This window comes from Teleopsis dalmanni, chromosome 2, assembly GCF_002237135.1.
Source record: "Teleopsis dalmanni isolate 2A chromosome 2, ASM223713v2, whole genome shotgun sequence".
Classification (NCBI taxonomy): Eukaryota; Metazoa; Arthropoda; class Insecta; order Diptera; family Diopsidae; genus Teleopsis; species Teleopsis dalmanni.
In genome coordinates, this window is record NC_051847.1 from 218262676 (window position 1) to 218277434 (window position 14759).

Below are 14759 nucleotides of genomic sequence, written 5' to 3' on the forward strand. Positions count from 1 at the left end.
GACTGCTTTCATGACTTTACTAAATCATCTCAGTAAAGTTTTTCATTTAGTGAATATTCACAAACTTTAGCAATTTATAGCAGCTGTTACTTTGATTGACTTTAATATGGCGATAAGTAAGCAAATAAAAACATTTGCTCATTTCCGTTATAATTTACATTAAATAAATTGCCATATTGGCAAAACTGGCCGATAAGAATTTTTAACCCAATTTCAACCACAGTTCAATTAAAACGAAAATAAATATGCCGAAACTAGCTTTTTCTTTTTATTCGCTCTCTGAGGTACTCGCAAATATTAAAACGAAATTAACAAATTAAAACTACCGCACAATTAAATCATCATAAGAAGAAAAGTGACTACAACAGTTGGAGAATCCACTGCGATCAACAAGAAGACCAACATGATCTTAAATAGCAGTCAAAGATTAGTTTAACACGTTGGCATTAAGGTGACCACAAAAGAATTGAACGGCAGCAGCATCCTTGTTAAAGTTTTCGGATTTAAGACATAAAAACCGTTATTTAGCAACTGCCAACTGACGGCAAATCGCTTATAAAATTGACTTTGGGGCACGGTTTCTTAAATCCTTAAACCTCAAAGCATGTCTTGAATCAGCTGCTACAATATGTTAAATGGGCTAAGGGTAAAGAAAAAAACCTGATCGGATGTAACTGCAGTTTAAGATTTATTTTTCACAATCTGTACTTATTTTTAGCAGCATCCAGCACATGTTATTTATTTGTGGTTTTCATTTTATATTTTTTGTTTTCAGACAATGTAAGCAATCTTTTTGGATGCACTCAAAACTAACTTGTAATCCTGGCTTAAACATTTTTGCTCTACACATCAATTGAACTGATTAATTTAATTTTGTATTTGTGGTTTGTGCTTATTTTGAATTGAATGACCTACTTTTTGAGTCGAGGAAGAATTGGCCTAATGACTTTAACTTAATGTTATGGTAATAATTGAATGAGAAGTTGACAAAACCAAAGAATGTCACTCATACATAATTAAAACGATTGTGTCACGTGCTATTATTTAAAAATGTATTTAAATTATCACACAAACAGGAGCAACTTTTTCTTCTTCTTTGGTAGTGTACCAGTTCTTAAAATATGTATTAGAATACTTTAATATATATAATATTATAAAATGATTATTTGCTGCTTAAATCCACTTACAGACGTCTATTCTCCCTAACCCATCGCTTTTACTTTTGTATTGCTTCTTCTGTGTAATAATCCACTTTGTTTCTTCCCTCACGTAAGCTGCTGGTAAAAATTTTACTCTACCATATCTGTTACCCACCATTCTTTTAATAAACCTATCTATTTCAAAGTGCACTTTTTCGTATTGACAGTAAGCATATATTAAATAAGGGTACCTTCATTCGTCCGATTTTTACATTACCACCTCTTTCTTCGTGCTTCACGGATATCGGATATGCTTCTTCGAGTTTTCTATAACAGTATATCCATTCATCAAATAATATAGCCCGATTTGCTGTGCCTTATCTTGTATTCCTCATTGTCTTCTCTTCAAAGTCAATACTCTATTTTGCTTTCGTTTCAAAAACTACTAGTTCATTAATTAAACTTCAATCAATCTATAAACTTCACACCTCAACTTCACAAAAGGCTTATAAGAGTTTAAAGAATTTTCTTAGCTTAGTTTCCCGTTGAGTAAATAAACCTTAAAATCTAACTATTCTGTCACGTTATAGCCTTATCTATACTGATGTTGCTATACAACACTATAGACACGAATAAATCCAATGAAAATAGTTCGAAAAACTGAATATCTTTGCCCAAAACCGGGACACGCTAGAGTTCCCGACAATAGAATTTCAGACAGACTTCCTAGGAGATGAACAGCATCACTGCAAGTAGTCCCAGAACCATTCTGTAGGTAAGGAGTAGGTTATTTATTTTCACCCATTTAGAGACAAATAAAAATTGCAAAAAAAAATATGCTAGTATAATCTACCAGTAATATCACAATCGAAATCACTTACAAGAACTCTCAACCTAAAACCGTTTAGGAATTATGTAGAACTAAGTATAATGTTGAACAATTAAAACTACAAAATTGCCAGGAGTTAGCCCGGCACTGATGAATCTGATGATCATATCATGTGAGAAAATAAAACTCTATAATATGGATTTATTGGTATAATTTCTAAAGAAAGCTGGACTTGAAGAAATAGTTTAAGTCCATAGAAGGGCGGGCACAATAATTACCGCAAATTCTTACATCACAAAAATATTAATTTGCAACATACATATTGTAAATTTTTAAATACCATATTTAGAAAATATTCTAGAACCAGAACTACGGTGATATGATATTCCATTTTATAATTTGTAAATTAAGGATTTTATTACAATTTGGCAGCTGCTCTCTGACTCTGTTAGTTGTTCATTTGAATTATGATTATGACTTTACTATTTAGTTATATATTAACAATTTTGGTAGTAAACAAAAATCAATAAAAAGCAACACAAAGCCATAAAATGCTTAAAGCAGCGCTTTCCCCACATATTTTTATGCGAAGTCATAAAATTATACTGAATTGATTATAAGAATTTATTGGCCTCATATTAGTGTTAACTGCGCATCGACAAAGCTATTAAAGCTCATCAAAAAACTATTGTCTTCTATTTCATAATAACGAATGTTTCAGAAATGTATCGACATATTGTTTAATATCGAAAATTTGAAAAAATCGAATAAATCACCCTGTATTTAACCCACATCAAGAGATCACATAAATTTGGAAACCATTAACATTAATTTAAACGTGTTTTTAGCCACAACATTAAACCCACACTCCGCTTATCTCATCTGGGCTTGTATATAATTTGATATGAAATATTTGACGACTTTATCTAATAAACTAGAATTACATATAATTATCGATATTAGTCGCTTTCAATTAATTAAAACGTTCATTAACAAGTCACTCTGATTGAATTTTAAAAGCTTTTACATATTTTATATGAAATTTATTAATTTAAATGTAAATCAAACGCATACTTAACATACTTAACTAGTTAGCGATTAGGAAAATCGCATTGGTCATACTAAATAAAATTTAAATCTTTTTAATTAATTATACAAAGCCTAAGGTGTGGAAAGTGCATTGGCTGCACTTCGTCACTGCAGTTCGAAGGTGATCTATAGTTTTGAGGTTTGTACACGCGACACAAGTGCATGTCTGCTCTTTTATATTCCAAGAACGAACGAGACGAAGCCTGAAAATAAACGCATAAATTTGTCATTTGAAAACTGCTTATTTTCTCTTTGACTAATCAAGAAAATATTTTGAAATATGCAAATCAAATCAAAGGTGTAAGAGTTTCAAATGCACGTAGATTAGCCCTGAGATTCCTTGTGAAGAAAGGGCGCACTTAAATGTCAAATTAATGTTGGACATGTCAAATAACACAAAACATTTGTTTGACATTTTTAATTTGAGTTTCCACCAAGTGGCATTCTTTTCTAGTAATTAAAGAAAATGCTGAGAGAATACCTATTAGTGGGACTACAAATATTATTACAAAGCTCACACATGATTCACAAAGTAACTAACAAATTCAGGACACGAATTTCTTTTTAAATATAAAATAAACAGCATTTAATAATGAGGAGTGAAAACTAGTCACAATTTCAGTAGCTAATATTTTATGATCATTTGTCCTTAGACGCTACAGAGTCTTCTCCATACTTGCACGTAGTAAGAAATTTTTTCATAAAGAATAATATATAACATATAAAAAAAGTGTAACAGAGAGACCAATATTATTAGCAGTGCTTTTATTCACATAAACACCTAGTAATTGCTTCAAAAATCCCCGTGTTCAACACAAACATTAAGGCAGGTCTATATTAAAGTGAGACATGAGTATCACTACCACAATCCAACCAAAAATACAGACATTCATTAACAAGTTTCTATTGCAAATTTTGTACATCTGATGGCTTCAAACAGATTCAATACCGATCTGTGGACTCGAACAAACTTAATTAGAATTTTAGAAGAAACTAAGGAACTAAGGAGTCAGGCTGAACAGAAACTCACTAAAATTCGGCATTAGTGTGATACCATGTTTCTAAATCCCGGTGTGTCCTCAACAACATTGGAATGCGAATTTAAAGATGCACTTTATTCGTGACATGATATCGTTTTCCACTATTCATAACGACTTCAGCTTAACAGGGGTTCTATAGAATTACATATAATACATGCATAAGTATAATAATATGATAATAATATAACAATGAGTTCATTCCATAGTACATGCAAAAATATCTGATTTACTAATTTCAGCAGATCGTATAGAGATTTGTGAGTGGAAGAAAAAATTACACTCTGCGATGTTAAAGATTTATTAAGTCAATATAGTAGAGAAGTTCCCAGTTCTTATTTGGTTTAAGGTACGCTGAATAAAATATAGGTATGGATAATATAAGAATATAAAACAGATAATTTCTCACACGGAAAGAAAACTTGCCAAATCGTAAAATGTTTCTCATTACAAAATTTTACTACTATATATTTTACTATTCTACAAAATTCTTACTAATATATTTATATACAAATTTTAAATTACATAAATGTTAATACTGACATAAGTAAATATTGTGAGCACTTAAAAACTATTTTCTTCTCATTGGCTGTTATTACTTCAATATTGCAGACAGAAATTGTCATCATCTTGAGAGACTGTTCTCTTGCTGTAAACATGGACTTTTATAAGAAGGAAGTTCATATTCTCACTGATAATCAGGTAACATTTAGAACTAATTGACTCGTCTACATCTCGTACTAGATAAAAAGACAACAAAAATTGTGCATGGTCTACTTACTTTAAAATTTCGAAGCGTAGGGAGAACTGAAGTTATCTAGCAGAAGACTTCAGTTTTTGTGCGCCCAATTTACAATGGTAATACCTAATTTTCCAAAATTTACATTAACAAGATACTTGTATTTATCGATGCGTACAAGTGAGCCAACTATTTACCCACAATTACAAGTTAAGTGGAAACAAAACTGCTTAATTAATTGACGAGAATTCGATCTTCCTTCCACTTATCTACCAATCTAGCTGTTATTAAACCTTATATCCAGTGCAGTGCATTATCCCTGGAACAATAGTCTTGGAAAACGCTAATATATTCATTTTGTTGTATTTTTTTCAAATTTTTAGCTGATTTGTTTTCAATTCGTAATGACTATATACTCTATCTTCATAAATATTTATACACTCTATCTATTCACTATCTATATTGTCGTCCTCTTCTTCTGGCTCGCGTTTTTTGTATAAAATCTGAATTGTATTTGTAAGATTAAAATCCTGTTTAATAAGCAGTTGTATGTATAAATGGTCTATATAATATTACTTGAGTAAATAAAAAAATTTCAGCTAATTATAAATACTTATAAGAAGTATTTAAATGGGCTATTATTATTATCGAGGTTGTGTGTGAGAGTACTCGTATATTAAATATTTACCCACTACACACACGCATAAATTTTACGCTACTTAAATTGCATGTGTACTAAGTACTTGAGCCCGGATTACAAGTACAAAAAAGTGCTACCAGAGCCTACCTGGTCATGGCTTTGATTCTGTTCCCAATTAATTTGTTAATTATGCTCGTCAATTAAAGTTAACAAGTTTGCTAATGCCTCGACATGCGGACATGCCTCTTATTTTGAGCTGAGCAGCTTTATTCTACGCATTCTACAATTTTTTAATTACTTTATTACTCAAGTGCAGCAAATATCAACTTAATACCTGCACAATTTAAATTGCATAAATTAGTAAGACTTTACGTGCCAAAGATGGATTGATAACAAAGTTAATTTAAGTTGAATAAATAAGTACTTCGCTTAAGTCTTCTGTTTTCGACTAGAAATTACCCAGAGAATTTTGTGCATTTTTCAAATAATTGGGTTCGTTGTCCAAGACGTTTTATTTTCATAGTACTACATTCTGTTCAAGATTTGCATATATATTTTTATAATATTTATTTATAGATACACTTTCATTAAAAATGCAAAACTATGCACGCTAATAAAATTGTTCATTTGCTAAAGAGTTTTTAATATTTGCGATTTTAAAACGCCAATTTGCACATAATGTGGCGTACGTGAGCAAAATCCCACAAATTCTGCCACACACATGCATCCATAGTACGTCTCTGAGCACTACGATTCCATAATCCCCCTTTAAGCCCCAAAACGAACGCTCCACAAGTTGCTACATTGTTGTACGAACGACACATTTGCTTCCAAAATGATTGGCAATTATCAATAGTGATAAAGCCATTTAATCGTCACTAGTGGTTGAATTATGCATAGTTTGGACTCGAACAACAGCTCCAACCTAAGTGTTCGGGCTATAAAAACCACACACGGTGAGTCAAATTATATTTTATGCTCAAATTTATTTGAAATAGCATTCAATTTAGCCGTTTTGAATTTATTTTATTGTCATTTGTTTCAGGCATTTTCGTTTTTAACTGACCTCATTTAAAAATTTTTATTATCGACATTAAAATATTTTTCAGAAATTTCGTATATGAAAAATCCCAAACGTGCACCGCTGCCAGTATTTGTGTTGCTAATTAAAAATATCGGGTATGTCCATGCCGGGCCAATTTCATTTTGTGTTGGTGTAATTTTATGACTCAATAAAATGTACTTAACTTGGTCTTAATACCTCGCAACAATAACAACAAATACGGTAACAACAATAAAACGTCGTATTAGTGAACTTAGAGCCATAAGTGGTCGCCCTTTATTCCTCACCCATAAATAGCGTTAGGCCTACAGTTAAAGTTCTGTTACAGAGATATGTAGTGAGCTTAAATTATTTTGTAAGTGCCGAGATTTTAATATTATATTTTATGTATTAAATCCGCTGAAAATAATGTCATAAAAAGTACTTAAATTAAGTTATTTATTGGTGATGACTAGTTATCAACATTGCATTTAGTATAAGAAGGGAAAATGATCCTCTGAATTTATTCCTTTGACACATTGCCAAATGGAATATTGCAACGACAGTAATCTCAAATTATTACAAATAGAGTAAATAGATTATACTTTTATATTATAAATACATTAAAAAACTTATTTAAATAGAACAACTAGTTTATTGGCATTGTCGAAATTTTGCTAATACCAAATGATGTGTAATTAAAAAAACAATATTTACAATATATTATCGAATATATATCATACCATAGAGCACTGAGAAAGAACTAAGATTACTATAAAATAATTATTACGATATAGATTGCAGCAAGATACTTATTTGGGCGTCTTAATCTACCATAATATCACACTATAACAAAAACCTCAGTCTATTTGTAGTGATATAATGTCTTGAAGACGCTAAGAGTTTTATACACATTGTATGTAACTGTCCATTTTAGATTTGAGCCAGGAAATTAATATTAGGATGGGAACTTCCAGCGTCAGTCCATATTAAGATCTTCTCATCAAATGACATTTTGGTTTTTAGTTGAAAAATTTAATGTCTTTTGCTGGATTAAAAATAGTAGTACCATAAAAGACCTACTATAAGAGCTGGTCCCCTCTTTATACTCTATTTCAGCCATTGGAGATATTAATTAGTTACGTAATACAAAATAAAATATCTTTTTGGATTAGCAATTTAGAATAAATTACAGACTTTTTGTAATCCTCAACTCGTTATGCCAGTGTTACACGCGACACTAATAATATGTCTATAAAGTGAAAACCATCAACTGAAAAAATGTTTTTATTTTGAAAACATTCAATATTGAAATTTTTTTTAAATAATATTTTTTATAATTTTTACATAATTGTGAAAGAAAAGTTTATTAATTTTCACAAGTTATTTGCAACATGACGAGTTAGATGTCATATATGTCAATTTATATTAGAACTATATATAAACCTGCACCAATTTATATATACTTGTCGTATTTTTCCGAGAAACTTTTATCAAATACCAAAATTTAAGTAAATATCTATACATGTAGTAAAGTTTTTTTTTTGATTATTCAGTTCACATAGAAGTAATGGAATTTGGTCTACCAACTTGAAGCATTGCAACAAATGTCTCAAATTCTTTCGAATATGACAATTTTTATCAATTTCTCAGCAGGTTTGTCAAGAAATTTGATTTAAGTGGGCATATAACGCTTATTACATCTGATATATAATTCTTCATGTTGCAAACAACTTGATAAACTAATGTGACAATTTTTTTTATATATATCTTAGCCACTAAACAAACTTAGATTCAAATTTTCTTTGTTACAAAACAGAACGACGGACTTTAGTTAATTCATTTATATTATCGAACTAGTTAAGAGTAGTTGTATATATTTCATAAAGTCCTCTTCACTATAGCTCAAATAGTATGCATTGTTTAACACACTTCCTGAAACACATAGTGTAGGTTCAAAAATTTTATTTAAATTAAATTATTATTATTGCGAACTTTATGTCAATAGATGCAGTATTTTAAAATAATCAAAAAGTTTTCAAAACTATTTTATTTAATAATTTATGAATTAATTAATTAATCACTTTTTGTCAATATAACTCATACTGACAACGAAAATAATCAGAAGTAAACAACTTAAAGTAGAAAATTGAAAACATTGAAAAATATACTTAAAGATCATAAAATTTACAATTACTCTTAAGTAAATAAATAAACAAATTTGCAAATTTGAAACTTCATTTCATTTACTGCAATGCAATTTAACTAATAAATATTTAACGAGTTTGTCCATACGTGTACGTAGTACGTACTGGTTACTCAGTTGACTTGCGGCTAAGTTTCCATGTACATGAAGATTGCGTACAATCAAGCAAACTAACTGACAACTGCAATTTAAAATTTTCCGCTTAACACTTAACAATTATCATTAACTACACATAAAGTTTATTGAATTAGCCAAATGCTCGCATGCTCACCGGTCATAGATACGAGCACACACACACATTTACTCGCCGCCAAGCCAAACCTGTACAATGCACAATGTACACTGTGCACTCATACTGGCAAGTTTTTACGAGTAACCGGGCTAGTAACATAAGTACGCTCAACACATACGTGTATTGAGTAGGCATGGCAGTTTTCCAACTTCTCGCTAACAGTCTAATGTTAAATTAAAGCTTGCTGTCTTTAGGCTATATAATAACATAAATACATACATACATACATGTTGGCCGAGACATGTACATATGTGAATGCACTTACGTGAGAGAGTGAGTATTGAAATATTTTATTTGTGCTGTAAAATATTAACGCTCATGTTAATCACTTCGTCGAGTTAAGTAGACAAAGTGTTTGCTTGCAGTTGGCACCGTAAGCGTGCGTAGTAGCTTCTGCTTCCACTCTTTCCTCAGTGCTGCTTTCTTCAGTGTCATAAGGAAGCGTTTAAATGATTCATAATTCATGCTTTTGAATATTTTTATTGACGGTTTTTTATTATTTTACCAAGTATTAACTGCAATAGATTTGAACTTGCAATTGAAATGGAAAACATCGCATAGTTAAAATGTGAACCCACAAATTACAAATCTACACAATTAGCTTGACATGATTTATATACCTGTGATCCAATATTTCAGAAATTGATTTTTAACGTTCACAAAATTTTATTTAATTTGTTTTAATTTGCTTAAAAGTTTTTAGTTATTGACACAAAAGAGATATAAAAATAATAAAGAATTAAAAAGTTTATGATATTTTTTATATATTTTTTTAATCTGCTATAGGACTTTTCTTATTAAATAATTCAACGTTTAATATTTTTTATTATACTTTACTTCTTCCTGAGAGTCGTCATCAGGACTACGATCTACTATAAGTTTATATTATTAAAATTACATATACGTCATCCTCTTTATTCAGTCCTCTATATTGCAGTGCAAAAAATATTAAACGTTGAATTATTTAACAAGAAGGGACCTACAGCCAGATGATAATGAAATGATGAATCTTGTTTGAGTTTCAAGAGCTTGACAATCCGTAATTTCTAGCTTCATCTCATATCCATGACTCTGATATATAACTGGTTTCATTTGTTTTTAATTTTTTTTAATTCTCATATCAGTGTAATTTAATTGGTGAAGTATTTTAAATTGAATAATCATTGAAAACGAAGTTAAGTACAAAAATGATTTTAATTAATTACAATTTTTTTAGTTTTAATAAAAAATATTTTAATAATATTATTTTTTTATGAATACTGTCATTGTTTAGGATCTGAATTTAAAAGTAAATTCGAACAAAGTAAAAAAATTCTAAATTCAAAAATGGCAACCCTATATCCAGTACCAATTAAGGATATTGACTACAAAACTGAAGTGAATTCCCTTGGATTTACACTTTATGAGGAAGCAGCTTTGCTGAACGCTTGGCGATATGTGAAACAAAACATTCAATATCATTCTCATGAAATTTTTTTGAAGTGAATAATTTATAATTTAATTTTTAAATTCATTATAATTAAATTTTTTCCTTACTTTTTTAATCCAGTTTCTTTACAAAAAATGAACATTTTATTGGCCAATTTCGAGATCAAAATGGAAAACTTAATCTTGTAGTCTTATACAAGCACTCCAAGTCTGTATTATTTACCTTTACGTATTTAATAGAAAATGGGATACACGATGTAAGAAGAATGAATTTAATGCTCTCATACTGGTCTCGTGCACATTATGAAAATGGAGTACGTAGAAACGATATCATTGTAAGTTTGGATTAGCATTATTTCTTCTTGATCTTTCAAATAATATATATTTTTAGCTACTCTGTGATGCAGTTTTATCGCATATAGTAGAAGCGCTTGGCTGTAAGTGCACCACAACAATTAAGGGAGCACTGGATAAAATAATTCTTATACTTCTCGACGCATATCCTGAGATCTAAAATTAATTCAGACAACATCGCAAATAGTGGTTCAAAATTTATATTTCATTATATTTTCTTCACATTTCTAAATTATTGAAAGTAGTAGATAATAGACTGTTGTATATTTTTTTATATTTATATCATCATTATTATTGGGGCAACGATCCTAGTTGAATCATGGCCTCCCGTTTTTATTCATGTTTTTGTATGTTTATATATTTATATATTTTTATATATATATATTTATATATTTATATATTTTTATATTTATATATTTATACTTTTACAATACTATAAACTGTGGAATAAGCTGATTTATTTCCTGTTTCAATATGGAATATATTTGCAAATTAGAAATGGATTGTATAGACACAATTCGGTATAAAAACCGAATAGCAATAATAATAACAAAATATCCGAAACTTTGTCGCGCAACAAACACAAATCAGAATGCATTGTATGGCTAGTAACATCATAAAGTTTAACCCTATATCTTCCATTACCACGAATTCCAATTTGCCAAAGTTTTAACTATTAATTTCCATGGTAATTTGTAATCTATAATTTTCAATGGTAATCTATAAAGATAAGAATTTACGATTTATGTCACACCCACATCATTTTCAAAAAAGTACTGGCCAATTATACATCTAGCCCAAATACCACACCATGCATTTGATTTTTTGACAATGGTATTTCTGCGGCTATAGCTGAATTTCCTATTTAACTATCCCCAGATGCAACAATTTAATTTTACCCATTTACTCGTTCATCCAACCGTTCTATTAAAATAGAAAAATGATCCAGTTTTTTCGTTTAAGTATTTCAAATTCTTTTATATAGTTAGATCTTATGCACCTTATGCACTTATCTTATGTAGCACCAAGAGTGTACTTGTTACTTGGGTCATAGAAGAAAGAAGTTAAATGTTGAAATTTTGAATTGGGCCTATATAATATATGTTATATGTAATAAAAACAGACAGATTTTCACAATATTCATTATAACCATCCGAAAATTATTTAGTCATAAACTTTTCTTTAATTTTAAAAAATCTTTGCAAATCTTTGCAAATTTTTATTGAAATAATTTTTCTGTACTTATACCTTTCAAGAATTTCTTTTACTCTCTGCTATTTGTACCTTGTCTCCATTATCACTTAAATTTTTAATCAAATTCAGTATAAAAATAAAACTCTGCACTTTCCTTAGCTCCTCAATATTACTTCCTCATTTAACTGGAAAGCGAAATAAATCGAATGGCTGGTCGTCTGCACCTTGCCCACAATATGGGTATCAACATAAATAACCGCTTACCTCATTTATATGTGAATGTCAATTTATAAAAGGCTTAATTAAGTGATTAAATACGCAAACATGTATGCATGCTAAATATTATCACAAATTAATAACGTAATATAAATTAAAAGTTATTAAAACGAAGTAAAGACACTGAAAATAATAAAAATGCGAATTCGACTGCAGAAAACAGAGGCCATCCATCCAAGCCCGTTGCCAAGTGCCGGCATACGCGGCTCTGGGTTTATAACGGCGTAACTTTTGCGACTTTTCTTTCCAGGAACAAATGTTGTTCTGCATTTTAATGCTGCTTTAATGCAGAACCTACCACTTCTGCTGCTCTCAGCCCATCAGTCTTGCTGCTTTATATGCTGAAGTCTCGTGTACGACTTTATGGATTGCATGATTATGTGTTGTTTCCCGCTAATAAATGTTTCTTAATGAATAAATCAAGCGGCGATAAAATCTCCTTAAAGGTTCATAAGAAACTCAAAACTAACAATATGAGAACTTACCACAAAAGATGGCCATAAACGAGTAAGTATTTCAGAAATTCATTCAGAATAAGAAATTTAATTTCTGACGAAATGTTTGGAAATAAAAAATATATATTACTATATATCAACATTTTGTATTTCATTAAATACTTTTGAAAACAACTTTTTGCCATATATGAAAATAGTTTTTTAAATTACAATAAACTGAGATATGTTTATCTAATGCTATTCTATTATTCTCAAGAACCTTATAGTCCATACAGGTTGACAATACGAATTAGTTTATTCGATTTAACTATCGTATAAAAGATTTCGTATGAAGATTTGCTTGATTTATTAAAAAAATATAGAGTAACTACAAATGGTACTTCATATCAAGAAGTGAAATTTTATTTTCAAATTAAAATATTTTATTAACTTCTTATTTTGTTTGAAATTAAAACTGTGTTCTCCATTCCTTCCTACTATGTTACATACTCGTATATTCCCTATCAAATTTGTTTTATTATGTATATTTGTATGCAACATCGCTAAATTAAACAGTAAATCGTATATATCATCACGATATATATGTATCATCGTTCATAAAAGTTGACTTTATTATCATTATTTTTAAGATCCATATTTATTTATATATTATTTTTATACATTTTACGTAGTTTTTCTCTCTTTATTTCTTTATTACTTTGATCCAATAATCAGCTCACGTGCCAGTACATTCTTGTTGTTGTTGGTGTTATAGTTTCATTAAATCTGAAAAGTTATAAAAGATGAATAAAAGAATGGAATTGAGTAGGTGAATAAGGGAGGGAGAAAGGTGGTAGTATTGATATAGCCCAGATCCAGGTAAAGGAAATTTGCTATCTGGGGGAGAATCATAAATCAGTAGTTTTCAGTTCTGTGTACATTTCAGTAAGAAAATATATAGGCGTAGTTGAGGAATAGAGCTGCAGCTAAGGCACACATGGTAGTTAGATGTATTTACGCGTAAAAAGCAACAGTTTAGCACGTAGCTACATCCGGGCGTAAATTGGGCTAGGATATTTTTTGCTGCAAGAAGGAGGCTTTATTCACCTTCAGAGATTTCGATCGGTGAACTGTTGAGGACCTTTTTCTAAAACAACCGTGCTGTCAGAGAGAATATTTCTGACTGACAGACCTTATCCATATTGAAGCTCACTGCTCGTTCGAAGTGAGTGAAGTGTGGACTCTGGTTACTGTGGCGCCAGTCTATCTCACATAGCTATGGGGCGAAACTGGAACAACAGAGGCTGCAATAGATTACTTTATATGTGCTCAATAGAATTTCTTTATCTTCTTTCAAAGAACAGCCTGCGAACGCCTTTACAAAATTCGACTGCATAATTTAGGCGCATGTACGGTGAAATTCAGCATGCTGTCAACTACGGCACCCTCTGCCCTTTTACTTAAAGAAAAAAATCGTTTCTTATTTAACCATTGCAATTTAATGCTTTAAAAATATGATTGTTATGCGGAACTCTTGCAATTATACTTAAAGAACATTTATAATGACATAGATTGAATCATGATATATCGGGCCAATATTTTGAACTCTTTATGACTCTACGAGCCACTTAGCGGCAACTACTTTATACAAATCGTACTTAACAGAAACAATAAATATTAACAGTAATTAACAGGTACATTTCAGCGATTTCAATGTAAAAATTGCGATTTCAGAGTCCAATAACTCGAGAACCAACCCTTATCAACAAAACCTTTATAAAAATTTATCGTCAAATTCAAGCAACTTGTAAATCAAAACAACATTTCCTTTACTTTTAAATGGAAAAACAATTAAGTTTAGTTTCCAAAATATTTAATGTGTATTTCTTTATCAAACACTACCACGTTTAATATACCTTAAAATCATATTTTAGAAACTCCTTACCGCATTGCCAATAATATATTTTTATAGGCCTAAGTTTAAGCGCAATATATTTCCTTAAATATCTCAATGCGTTGGCGATAAATGTTGTTGTTATTGATGTGCAATAACATATTTC

At 30.1% G+C, this 14759-nt stretch overlaps 1 long non-coding RNA gene across 1 annotated transcript; it reads left to right on the plus strand.

Moving 5' to 3' along the window:
• The first annotated feature begins 10447 nt into the window (after nucleotides 1-10447).
• LOC119684826 lies at nucleotides 10448-11131 on the plus strand. The gene is made up of 3 exons (XR_005252759.1): nucleotides 10448-10494; nucleotides 10563-10776; nucleotides 10833-11131. It is a non-coding gene; the product is annotated as an uncharacterized LOC119684826 (long non-coding RNA).
• Nucleotides 11132-14759: the final 3628 nt, after the last annotated feature.